The sequence below is a fragment of the Cebus imitator genome, unplaced genomic scaffold (genome assembly GCF_001604975.1).
Source record: "Cebus imitator isolate Cc_AM_T3 unplaced genomic scaffold, Cebus_imitator-1.0 Scaffold60, whole genome shotgun sequence".
NCBI lineage: Eukaryota > Metazoa > Chordata > Mammalia > Primates > Cebidae > Cebus > Cebus imitator.
Window position 1 is genome coordinate 9,732,832 of NW_016107375.1, and position 6,245 is coordinate 9,739,076.

Sequence of the window (6,245 nt, forward strand, 5' to 3'; positions counted from 1 at the left end):
CGTGTTCCCAGGAAGGATTAATCTAAGACAGAGAAGGAAATAGGGTGTTTGAGTAGCTGACACCTTTTGCCCATCCCTAATCTCCATCTGAAACTCCAACATGCACGTTCATTTTGGTGAATGAATTAATTTATGTCAGAAAGGAGGAATGCTAGAAAGAAGTAAGAGCAGTGAATGTGGTTGGTCCTAATTCTCGCTTTGTTAAAGATTGAAGTGAGTGGAATCTCAGTAAAGATATTCCTGAAAGCAAACGGATCAAGAAAAAGGCAAGAAATAAAGAAAGCCAGAGGCAAACAGAGACCTCAGCAAGAGAAGGACATGACCCGCAGACATCAGCCCATGATGGAAAACAAACCCCAAAGAAAGCTTGAGCCAGAACAGTAAAGAAAATGATCAAACTCTAGTCTCATTGGAACCTTGAAAAACACACCTCCCAAAGACTGTGCTATTGGCGGGGGCAGGGGGTGTTGGGTATATGTAGAAAGAGTATATGTCAGGACTTATTGTTGGCAGCATTTTGATAATGAGAACGATAGTTCTATTCAGAGCTTCAGCTTAAAAAAAAGTGTTTCATCATTTTGGCAGTTTGGTAACTGGTGTAAAAAAGAAAAAGAATCAACATTTAAAACTGGTGAGTTTTAGCTTCTTCCTCCATTTCTCTAAGCTCCAGTTTTTCTGAGGCAGAAGAGTAAAGTCGCCTATTCCCTGAAATTCTTGCAGTTAGTCTAAAGGGAAAAATATTCCTGAGATATTTCTGAGACGTATGTTTTACCTTTTTATAGAGAGCAAAAATTAGCATTTGGATTCCTTGTTACAAGTCCCATTTTGATCTTTTTTAAATTGTCAGTGAAAAAGTAATGAAGAGCAATTCTGATTTATCGACAAAAATTCTACAAATGATAAAAAAGACCAAGCTGACAGGTGCACTGAAAATGGTCATATTTTTTCCTCTTACTTTAGTTGAACTACAGCTAATAATAGTACTGACTCATCCTTTGAATTTCTTTTGGTGTCATTTATGTGAAGAGTTCAAAGCCCTTTATGAATAATAAATACTTAGATCTTCCAAAAGTCCTTAAATTCGAAGCATGAGAATGACATTGTACCCATTTCACAGTTGAATGATGGAGCTCCAGACAGAGAGCTGGCCGTGGAAACACAGCCTTCTCTGTGGTCTCTGCCCTTGACTTATCTCACTTTGGGGGTCTCTCAAACTCCCCCCCACTCCTATAAGTCATCCTCTATATTTTCACTTCTATCTCGTGCCAAGCTCATTAAGCACCCTGCATTGATCTTCCATTTTCTATTTCTGTCTATCACTTGTTTTTGCTTGTTTCTAGGCTCATGTAATCAGTGTCTCCGCTGCTTTGTGAGAATTACTATGTCTCTGGTGTACCCTGCACCTGACAAAATAGAATAGGGCTTCTATTCCCTTTTAGAAAATGGTTAATGAAGAAGTGTTTCTTGGTTCCCTAGTATGCCTGCAGCAGCAGCCTCAGCATAGCAAGAGCTCCAGAAAGAGCAAAAGACACAGATCCTTCCTTGGAAAAGCTGTAGGGAGGTAAGGAGATAGCTCTGATCCACAGGGTATAGCAAAGAACAACACCAAATCCTGTATCAAATACCTCATCCTGTGTTACCAAACCTTAGGATTACGAGAAGTTAGAAGAAAGGGATGAGGAGTCAGACACTTCAAGGAGGTTGTGTTTGGTTGAGGTTTTGAAGACTGGGTCAGTAGAAGATTTAAGAGACAGCGGTGTTCCAGGTCCAGGGCAAAAGGCACCCTGGAGAGGAGGCATTTAGTGTGTTAGGGGATAAAAACACATAAAGTTAGAGAACGTCTCTCTAGAGCAAGAAGCACAGGTCCTTGGAAATAGGGTATGTGACTGACCTGTGGAGTACAGTGTAGCTCAGCACAGCTCCTTTACAGGGATTGCAAACTCAACCTAGAAACATGTGAAGAAGAGACTTTCTTCCTATCAAGCAAATTCATGGTAGCTTTCATTTAATGAACTGTTTTTCTCAAAAGTTATAATTCATATTTAATTACGTCATTAATTTTTATTACTTTTTTTTACAAAATGGTCAATATAGTCTAAGACATAAAAAGCATTTTCGTATTTAAATAAGTGTTTTAAAATATAAGGTAAGACTACAAAGCAGTATAACAGGTTTTCTGCCACTTGTAAATGGGATTAGAAGGCAATCCCTAGAATTCCAGAATTGTTGAGGAGGCATGGTAATTTTAATTTACAATCTGGATAACAAAAAGCCAAGGGCTTTGGGTTCTAGTTGCCATCTTGCATGGTAAAATCTTTTTTTTGTTGTTTTTTTTTTGTTTTTTGGGACAGAGTCTTGCTCCATCGCCAGTTGCCAGGCTGGAGTGCAGTGGCGCAATCTTGGCTCACTGCAATCTCCGCCTCCCGGGTTCAAGCAATTCTCCTGCCTCAGCTTCCTGAGTAGCTGGGACTATAGGCACGCGCCAGCATGGTACAATCTTGAATAAGTCTGTCAACTCCTGGATATCAGAAGTCCCACCACAGAATGAAAGGTGTTAAATCAGGTCATCTTGAATATTCTTTCCAGCTCTGTTATTTTATAATGCCATGAAATCAGAGTAACATGTTCCAGGCTGTTTGGGGTCAGGGATTTTAGAACCTGTATTCAACATATAATACTTTTTAAATGTCTACTTTTTGGTGTTTTATTCATATATATATATATATATATATATATATTCCCCATGTTTTCTGCATGTAAGTATATTTTCCTATTTAACAGCCTCTTCATCATTGGCAATAAATAAAAGTTTCTCAAGAGTGTATTTTCCATTTCTTGCTTTTTGTTTCAGCTTTCTTTTAAAATTTCCTCAAGATCTCTTCTGGATTTGCGGAGGCTAAAAGCTTCACTACCTTCTCTTGAGATGTACCACCCTTATCCAAAACCACATTATTCTTCCTGAGTTCTAAGACCTTAGAAAAATACCTATAAAGTTCAGCATTAGCCTCCCGCTCTGATCAAGGTGCTGCAATAGCCACATTTACCACCTCTGCTGTCAAATCTGTTACAGCATTTTGTTGTTTGGAGCCAGGTTTGGCATGGATGGCTATGGTGACACAACCTTTAGGATAAACTGCCATAGGACCTAAGGGAGGAAGTAGTCTCTGGTTTCGTGATCTGACTTTTACCCTTGGTCATCGCACCAGCTTTCTTAGGCATCTGGGTACAAAGACGGAGCTGAGTGGAGCCCCGGGTACTCAGTGCTGCCCCGAGGTGCCGCAGCCCATGGCCAAGACCCAGCATCCCCACTGGGGGAGGCCTTAATGAAATTCTTTATTCTCACTTCATTTTAAATTCAGTCTTCTGCAGGGATCTTGAAGTATGTTCCATGTGTCTGGAGGCAGAGGCTCTGCTATATGTCAGTATCCAGAGCACAGAGCAGTCTAGGGAGGATGCATGTGTAAAGGACGATCAGGAGCAAGGGAATATTCCCTGTCTGGGGCTCTGCTCAGTGCTGGCCTCTGGTAGGAGCTGAGCTTGGTTATGAGTTGACAGTGAGCAGGAAAGAGGTCTTGAGAGGAAGGGAATGAGGACGCACGATGTGGCAACAGGAGGTAATTGTGGGAAGGAAGCTTAACAGAATCACCTTTCCAGCATGGTGAATGTGAGAACAGCAAGCGACGAACTGGAAGACAACCGGGAAGGGCGGGGGACCCAGCTAGAGAATTCAAAGCAGGCAGAACCTACTGGGGAAAGGGGAAGGCCAGTCAACAATATCCTCATACGTTACACTAATCAGCACTTGGCCGTTCTCAGAAACTTTTTCTATCAACGTTAATTCATTTGATCCTTATGACATCCTTGGGTTTTATTAACCCATTTTATCCATGAGAAATGTGAAAAATGGAGAGTTTAGGGTTTTCCCAAAGATAATATTTTTATCTAGTGACGATTTAGGTCTAGAATCTGAAACTTCTGTCTCTTAACTCAAGGCCTTTCCTGCTAGCATCAAGCAGGGTGGGGCAGGGGGAAGACGCTGGATTTGTTGTGAGGAGATGGCGTTTCTCCTCCTGACCCTGGGAACGGAGCGGCCGCCAAGAACCCACGAAGCGTAGCTTGTCGTCCAGGCTCTGTTGGCTGGCATCTCCGACTGAGCTCGTATTTTAACAATGTTTCCCTGCTAGACAGGAAACTTAGTGCAGGGTCATGCACACAGTAGGTGTTCCATAAATATTTGTTGATGCCAGGAATGCAGTACAACTGGCTCACAGCAGGCTCATCACACCTAATCGCCTCAGAAAGGACTGGGAGGAGATGGAAAATAAAAATCTCATCAATAATAGAATCTGTTGTTTTTCCTTCTCTGCCCAGGGAGACTTTGGTTTCTCCGTTGTATTTCTAGTATTTTAAGATGGGAATAATTTTCACAGTGGCAGGTACAGCTGGTGAGATGCTGTTTTAATACGAAGGAAAATGCTAGAAAAGAATTTTAGAATATTAAGAAGGGATTTGGTTTCTGACAGAAATATTAGCTGTAAAGGCCGGTATGAAGATTTTAGAGAAATTTAATTAAAATTTAATCTTCTTTTTAATTAAAGTTTCCTTTAATTAAACTTAAAATTAAATTTGCTTTAATTGGAGGAATTTAAAGAGTATTACCTTTTGAGTGTCAATCATTTTGAAAGAAAAAATTTATGCTGCTTTGTCTAGTTTAAAATGAGGGTTGGTGTCAAATTTCTAGAAAAGTAATAAAAATATTGTATTTAAATACAAATGAGCACTCCTTGGTGTGTGGCTCCCCATTTGCCTGGTTCAGAAACATTTGTCTTGAATTGCAGTTTTCCTCTGTGTGGGAGACCTACAGGGAAGGTCGGGTTCAGACCACCAAGGATTTCAATGTGAGAGTTCAGCCTTTCTTTTCCCTTATTCAGTTCTTCTGCAAGCTGTCTCTCTCATTGCTGGAGTTCTCTAAGCCTTCCTCAAGCCACATTTTGGGAAGCCTCTCCATCTATCAATGTTTGGCAATTGTCGCCTCCCGCCTTTGTCTGGGAGGTGGAGGGAGGGGGTCCAAGCCCTTCATTCCCCTTCCTTCCTCAAAGCCCTTTACTGTGAGGTGAATTAGAATCCTTTCAAGCCCCATATATTCCTCCCTTAACACTGAGGCTGAAAAGTGAGTTAATTTTTCCTCCCAGGATGAATATTCCCTTTTATACGTTATGTTCCCCATTTCCAACAGCAGTATCTCATTTCCTTACACAAGCTGAACTCAGAAGAAGAGGGTCTTCATTCTCCCTTTATAGCCTCTTCAGTTACCAGGTCCTTCAGGGCAGCCAGCACAACTATAGCTTCAGCTTAGTTCCTTATCCTGTCCCTAGATGGATGAAGGCAATGGTTCCTAGCAGGGTCTGGCTGCTGCTCATCTCTCCTTGATGTAGCTTGCACACTATTGCCAAGTCATTAGTCTAAAATCACTGGCATGTTTTTTTCTGAATAATTCAAATATCTAAGCCTGGCATTCAAGGCCTCCAATGGCGTGGCTTCAACTTACCTTTTCCATATTCATGTCCCACAACTTTGCTAACACACTTAGTCTGCTCCAGCCAGTAATCTAGTTTACTTATTGCTCCTTAAACATATATCAAACGTTTTGGCTTCCATGTTTATTTCCACATTTTTCTTGTAGCCTAGAATGCTTTCTCTTTCTCTCATCTTCAACACCCACATGAAACTCGAAATTATCACAAAGTAAACTCCTTATCAATCTGGACTGGCATGAGGGCTCGTTCTTCTGCAGCCAAGAACATTTACTCTGGCAATACGAATGCAGTCACATTTATTCTGTGTATTAGTTTATTCTTATTCTGCTAATAAAGACATACCTGAGATTGGGTAATTCTTAAAAAAAAGAGGTTTTATAGACTTACAGTTCCACATAACTAGGGAGGCCTCCTAATCATGGCAAAAGGTGAAGGAGAAACAAAGGCATGTCTTACATGGTGATAGGTGAGAGAGCGTGTGCAGGGGAACTGCACTTTATAAAATCATCAGAGCTTGTGAGACTTATTCAGTATCATGAGAAAAGCATGGGAAAAATCTGCCTCCATGATTGATTACTTCCCACCAAGTCCCTTTCACAACACATGGAGATTATGTAAACTACAATTCAGGATGAGATTTGGGTGGGGACATAGCTAAACCATATCATTTTGCATACTAATGTTTATATCCTTTATTTTCATTTTTCC

The 6,245-nt window shown here is 40.8% G+C and overlaps 1 pseudogene; it reads right to left on the reverse strand.

Annotated features, from left to right (window-relative positions):
- Positions 1 to 2,245: 2,245 nt before the first annotated feature.
- Positions 2,246 to 3,303, reverse strand: LOC108305064 (annotated as a pseudogene).
- Between the last annotated feature and the right edge of the window lie 2,942 nt (positions 3,304 to 6,245).